Raw genomic sequence first — 7,373 nt, 5'->3', positions numbered from 1 at the left:
TATTTTTACTTATCATGGTGATGTGGAAAGTGTTAGTCTTGTTAAATCAGCCTCAATTCCATGGTAATGATGTAGAACTCTCTAGATCCTGATATCCAATTAGTGTTGCGCCACTGTAGGACCTCCTTTTGAACTGCATGAACCTTTTAGAGTGGCTATGGTGGCAATTATAATGATTTGTACGACACTGAAATCTCTAACGTAAATCCTGTCCTGAAATTAAAATCTTTAATACTAACACACTTATAACCATGCAAGTAACAATCTGGCACACGCCGGTAGTTCAATTTTCCTAGTATATGTGCTCTGTCAAATTTCCATCGCGCCTATGTACAAGACCTTTCTTCTCAGGTCGTGCCTCTGTGTCATGCACGGGCCACCTGAGGATGTACTGAACTTAGTGGCATCAACGTCCAAGAATTCTCATGAATTTCAACACGAATTTCCCCCTGGGACTCAGAAGGAGACTTTGGAGAGGATTTAAACAGATAATCATACAGGAATTTGAGACGGATTCAGGCAGTAACTTAAGTGCAAATTATAGTAGAATCAGATAGGAATCACCCTAAGGTCGTAAGGGAATTCGTTTATGAATGGATTATTAATTGTAGGAGAATTACAGCGGATATTGGACACTTATCTCCAGCAATACCAGGCGGAATCAGCAAGGAATCGTAGGGGAATTTGCTTATAGGATCTCATTTAATTAATTGTATGAGAATTCACAGCGAATGGACACTTATAATGACTTTATAAATCCTACCCTAGGACTGCATCATGTTTCATTGACTCATTTAGAAACAACAATAATTTAAATTTGAATTTTTACATTCCTGTGCATCTTCTAATGGATGCCTAAGGAGGGATTTTGGACACTTGATGAATGATAGTAAAATTCACAGACAAATTCCTGGCAGGATTCGGCTTACTATTCCCTGAAAATTCCTGGGTACCGAATTCAGGTTTGGAATTGGACACTTATCTCCGAGTAATAAGAGGAATACCGGCGGAATGAGCAAGTTTAAGGATGGAGGTTTGGAATTGGGAATCCGAACTGATCCTTAATCATTAGGGAGCTTTCATACCAGCCATCCAGGAATTTGCATACAGTAGGCGTTAGCAAACCTGATTCGGATTACCCGACGAATTTTAAGGAATATAGTGCGATCCTGCCAGGAATTTGTCGTGAATTTGGGCACAATTCCCCCCTGAAATAGAAGGGAATTTCGAAAGGGATTCTTAACAGATAATTATTTCAGTATAATTGAAACCGAATCAGGTATAATCGTCGCGGAATTCAGAGAAGAATCAAATCGCCGAGAAATCGAGAAGAAAACGTGTAGAAGATCCCCGGAACCCCCCGCCCCATAGTAAATATTGACGCAATTTGATAATACAATCGAGAAAATAATACATAAATTTATAACTTTTTCATTTTTTAGCTGATTTTCATTAAATTTGAGGTATAGCCATTTTATAAAGTCTTAAAAGTGTCAAATTTCATGAAAATCGGACGACGTATGTCATATAGGTGCCATACAAACGATCGTTTGATGTGGAGGAAAAATACAAATCTATTAAATGTTAAAGTCCAAATATATAATATGTATAGGTGAAGTGAAATAAAGCAGTATATTATTCATTGTTTTTTAACACAAATATATATAATTTATATTGTATCAATTCGTATTCATAGCAGATTTATATGTATAGGGTATATAAACTTGGCGTGCCGAAGTTTAGCTTCCTTTCTTGTTTTAACATAAATATATAAATTTATATTGTACTAATTTCTAGTGAATATGTGGAAAGGGTAGACATACATATAAACTTTGGCGGGCCGTAGTTAGCTTCCTTTTCCTTGGTTTAAGTTTTCTGAAACTCGAAAGACTATATTATATAGATGTCATACTGTAAAACTGTAAATATATTCGTTGTTTTTTTAATTAATATATATTACAAGCGGGCGCGGCGAACTTCGTCTCTAATAAAAAATTATTTAAGTTTGTATGTAATTTAGTGAATCTCACCAGTTGAGATAGATGATGATAAAGATTATAGTGGATCTTTATTTAATTTAATTTTAATTACCTAAAAATTATATCTGAATTAATTTATTATTAGTTGATAAGTCTGTTAGTTGGTGATTACAAAGCGCCCCTCGATAGTGAATTCGCCCTTGAAAATGTTTGGAAGCAATTTCGAGAAAAAGAAGGAATCAGATTTTTAGTTTCATAATATTGATATGTATTCGTTAATGTGCGGATTTTACTGCTGGTGACAAAGCCGGCAAAACTTTATAAGGTTATAGAACTAATTTTAATATGTTTGATACTGTCCATTTAATTGTGATTAATTCTTCATATACACTAACTGATGTTAGTGGTGATATTTGTTTTGTTTATTTAATTGTTATAGTTTTATTTCCAGTTACAGTTCCGAATGATAACCGAATTTGAAAATTATTAATTTTTGTCTTCTCCGGGAATGCATTCTTTCCAAGAACGACGGTCTTTTTTATAGATGGTCCTTTTGGTTGTCAAGAGCTAAGTAATGACCCATCAAGAACCGCGGATAACATGGAAACCTCTAAGTCCAGACGCCTTATAATTGTTCCACGAAACGAACGATTTTTTCTACATTCTCGTGAGTGAAAACGAAACGCCAAAAAGGTTACGTCACCTTATAGCAAAAGCAAGACTGTTAAATGTTCCATGCTACATAACTCGATTTCCCCGCCGTTCGATAACAAATGTTACCGCTGCCTCATGTAAGTTTTATGATATTTTTAATATAATTATTCGGTAGATGTACATCTTTATTCAATACAGCAACGACCGAAACTCCATTACTCATGTGCGGAAATGAGAAGTTAATTCAACTAACAAATAACAGGAAAACATCTCATCTTTCCAAGTGAACGGACGTGTTTTTTCTTGCTCTCGTTTTGTATTAAAATTTTAATCTAACCACCGGGGTTAACTTAAATTTTCTAATTTGTGTTTATAACTTCCCGTTCACTTCGCTGTGCATGCAGCTATTCTAATTTGTGTATATAATTGGTTTTATTTTCCAATTTAGTTGTGCTGCTAGTGTATCTTTTTCAGCATATTTTGCATCCTTTTGGCCTTCTTCGTCTAGCTTTGGTCTGCGCCGTCGCAATAGACAGACGATTTATCTATTTATCTCCGACGCATTCCACTCTCTCTCGCTTTAGCTGTGCCGCTGCACTTCGTTATATCGGATTCGGCTCTTCCGCTTTCTGGCTCTCTCGCTGTGCTTTCACTTTTCTTCATAGTTTATTGTTATTTTTTTTCCAAGTACAAGTAATGAGTGGTAAGTCCTTATATGTCCTGAAATATTGTCTGTTTGCCTCAAAACCAGCAAAAAGGCAATTGCTGCAGGTGACCTTACAATCGGCTGCTGGCTGCTTGGAGTTGCAGCTCGGACGGTGGACGATGTAAGGAAAAATATTGGCCTGGTTACTGTTGTGAGGCCTCTCCGATGTAGAAAAGGGAGATGACGTCTTTCATGCGGCAAACCGAAAACGCTTTTAAAGGCATTTTAACGAATAGTTCGTAAAACTCTCATATGTCTTGGCGCTGGACACCAATTAATAGCCTTACGCTATTAAATCGAGTTCCTAGGCGCAAAAAAAACTGCTATTGGTGGGCGGCATCTCTGACAGTCCCCAACTACCTGCAACAGGCTCTCAGCAGCAGCCTGCCACGGCACAGCCCTCGACCTCGCATTAATTCCAAGAGTGCTGAGATCAGCGCTAGAAAAGATTCGGTATCCGAATGTGCAGCGGGAGTGCCCGTACCGCCCGTCCAGTCTCTGTTTATTCCCTAGGGAGTCAAATATTGACCCCTTCAAAGTCCCGTGCACACAAATATATATGCCCAGGGTGTTAGGCCCGGAATTCCGGCCGACATGGCACGGCAATAACCAATCTGCTCCGTGAAGCCCTTATAGCGGTTCACCAACCAGAGGTTCTGTTGTACGCGCTTCTCCCCTGACCAAACATCGGAAGATGTTCTTCGCCTTTATACAAGGGCAAAACCAGAGCCGAAAAAATTAAGTCCTGATAAAGGTGGAAAAGTTCAATTTTTCTTACGCAAGGGACATTTCATCTTTCAAAATAAATGTCCCTAACGAGCTCTTTAACACTATTGCTCTCCCAACTTCTGGCCAGAGTATATCCGTTGTTCGAGGATTTCGAGGCGAAGAAAAAGAAAAAGGCCTGTAGAGATAACTTCTCCCCAGGCTGGTAGTTCAGAACCACTGTCTCCTTCTACGTTTTCCAATTGCCGCGACCCAAAAAACTGAACCCACTTATCTGATATTTCCTATTCAGAATTGCAAGAGGCTTACGTGGTAAGCTTCCTAACTTGTATTCTGATAGCCTTTCGTTTGCATCTCAATTGTTGTGCTCACAGAAACCTGTTAAAGCCGGAGATTCTGAAGATCCGAAGTTTTTCCAGCTGTGTTCACGGTATATCGGCTAGATCGCCCTATCAGACGCCGGGGGTGGAGTTTTTCTATAGCGGTGGACTCTTTCTACTGACGTCGAGAATTATTAACCTTCGAGGAATGCAACGAGTGTCAATTCTCTGTGTGAAGCTATCTATACCAAAGGTAGCTCCATTTTTATTACCTGTTCCTACATACCTCCACTGTCGGAACTTCCATGCTTATTTAAATCACCTTTTCGCTATTTCAGATAAGTTCCATGATAGACTTTTGGATATAGTCCAGTTGGTAGTTTAGGAGATTTTAATATGCCGGCTGGTGGAATCTGTGGTCTAAAATATTGCACCAATACTCTCCGTATACGCTCACAACATGACTTTACCTGTTGTTTGACATTTTGCCTGTCTCAAGTCAACCATGTGCGAAATTCCTTACAGCGCTTGCTCGATCTTTGCTTCGTCTCTGATCCTGCGAGAGTCAGTTTAGCAAGGGTGGCGCCACTGACACAGCCCAGATCCTTATCCCTATCAACTTGCGATGGACCTCTTGATATCGGGTGTGAAGTACAGAATATTTTTGACCGTCCAGCCAATAAAGTCCTATGTTTTCGCAGGATGGACTTTAAACGGCTGAATAATTTTATAAGCGAGTTCTATTGTCCGAGCTATACATGTGCACTGACATGGCAGTTGCCGTGATATTTTTTACAGTGCCATGAATTCATTTTTTACTCAATGTGTTCCGTTATATAAAAATCGAGACTGTATGCTAAATTTAAATTCAGCGGTCCTCAATTTACCCTTTCACTTATTTATCACTCGGTAAACTTTACCGTGCTGAACACGCAGTGTTATAGAAACTATTTAACTCGTTGTAGGGCCCAGTTCTCACAGGACCCAAAACAGTTTTATAATTTCTTAACACTAAACGTAAGCCTAAAACAAATCCTTCCTCGCTTTCATTTAAAATACTACCGCAAATAATGATCAGGCAATAGCCGATCAATTTTCGCAGTTTTTTCAAACAACCTATTCAAGCTCTTCGAGTACTTTACCACCAGACCTATTCCTACGACATACCCAAATCAAACTTAATTTTCTGTCCTAGCCTAAACGAAAGCTCTCTCCTCTTAGATCTTCATAGTGTCAAGCCATTTTATTCGCCAGGTCCCGACGGAATTCCTGGCTGTGTGCTCAGGTATTGTGCGGCGACTGCCCTATGCTACTCCCTTTTGAAATTGTTTACCTTGTCCTAGGAAACCTCCCACTTTCCCATTATTTGGAAGGAATCGTTTATTATTCCTCTCCACAAAAAAGGTAGCAAATTCGATGCCAGCAATTATACTGCCAGTCTTCTAAGTTGTCGGCTATCTCTAAACTATTATTTTCCTCATTGCTACCTTCTGTTCATAGTTACTTCTCTATGTCAACATGGTTTTATTAAGCGAAGATCAACAACAACAAATTTTTGGAGCTCTCTTCCTATATTATTATAAAGGATTTCATAAATAATTTTCAGACAGATGTAAACTATACTGATTTGGTAACAACGTTTGTCTTCTGTTAACCATTCTCTCCTCGTAATAAAACTCGATTTAATTGGATATCAAGTTATCTGAATGGCAAGAGACTAAAAGGTCCTCTTTAATAATAATTTATTGATGTTCTAAGGGCTACATCTGGTGTCCCGCAAGAAGTGCATTTGAGACCCTTATTGTTTACATTATTTATAAATGACCTGCCCACAGTCTTGACTAACTCCGAGTTCTTATGTATGCTCTTAAAAATGACGTCGCGCAAACTTTGGTACAAACAAGGACGTCGCCTGCCAGTCGGATTTAGACCCGAGGATCAATAATATTGAAATCGCGCAGGCTCTAATAGGCAAGTAATTGATCCATTTTGTATCTTTAGTTTGGCCAGCTGATGTTGTAAACGTCTTATTCGTTTAGGTACTACTTGGCTGTGTTTTGTTTAGCTGGCTGGGAAATCGCTCTTATGACAGTCTTTGTATTATTGCCAAATCGAACGTATGTCAAGAAACTGTTTACACACTGACAATTTAAAATATTTTTTGACTTTATGGAAAAATTACGCCTTTTTTTAAATGTTTTTGATTTTTTTTCTTGAATGCACAACTAATAAATAGGTTATTTTTAATGAGTATGTACAAAAACAAAAACAAAACAACCAAAGGAACAGCTTCAAAGCAACAACAAATGAGTTTTCACATTTTTGGCACTGTCAAGAAACTCTTTACAACTTTAGTTTTCCATTCTGTTTTGATCCTTCTTGGCGAAAAAAACGGTACTTATCTTGTTACCTATGCTTTTGCTCGCATCGACATGGATGCATTCTTTTCATTTTATTGTGAAATTTCAGAAGCACACACCAAAAAGCGACAATATCAATTTTTAAAAATACCTAGAGCTAGATCTGACCTTTTGACGTGGTCCAGTTGGCTTATATTAACCACCAACTTGGAAAATCTGCAGCTGAGTTGGCCGACATGTTTCGGGTATCCCGGAAAACTATTTATAATGTTTTAAATCGGGCTAAAATTTAAGGAAAGCTGGAAGAAAAGTCTGGAGGAGGTAGGAAGTTGAAGATAGACAAACGGGCAGAACGCCTAATCAGCGTAATCGCATGCAGTCATAACCCCAAATCCGGACCAGACCCTTGCCAAAGAGTTGGAGGAAGAATGTGGCGTAGTCGTTTCGCACGAAACCGTGCGCCAATTGATTCTACGGGCAATACTTATCAAGAGTTGCGCGAAAGAAACCGCTGACATCTGTATTAAACATTTAGAAGCGGTATTTTTTGCTATGGAGATGATCAGCAAGCCGGAAAATACTGGGATAACGCATCTTTTGCGACGAAACTTAAATTATGCTGTATTAC

Source organism: Drosophila serrata, unplaced genomic scaffold (genome assembly GCF_035046125.1).
Source record: "Drosophila serrata isolate PLE 108 unplaced genomic scaffold, ASM3504612v1 contig_192, whole genome shotgun sequence".
Classification (NCBI taxonomy): Eukaryota; Metazoa; Arthropoda; class Insecta; order Diptera; family Drosophilidae; genus Drosophila; species Drosophila serrata.
Note: the sequence above shows the minus strand (reverse complement) of the source record.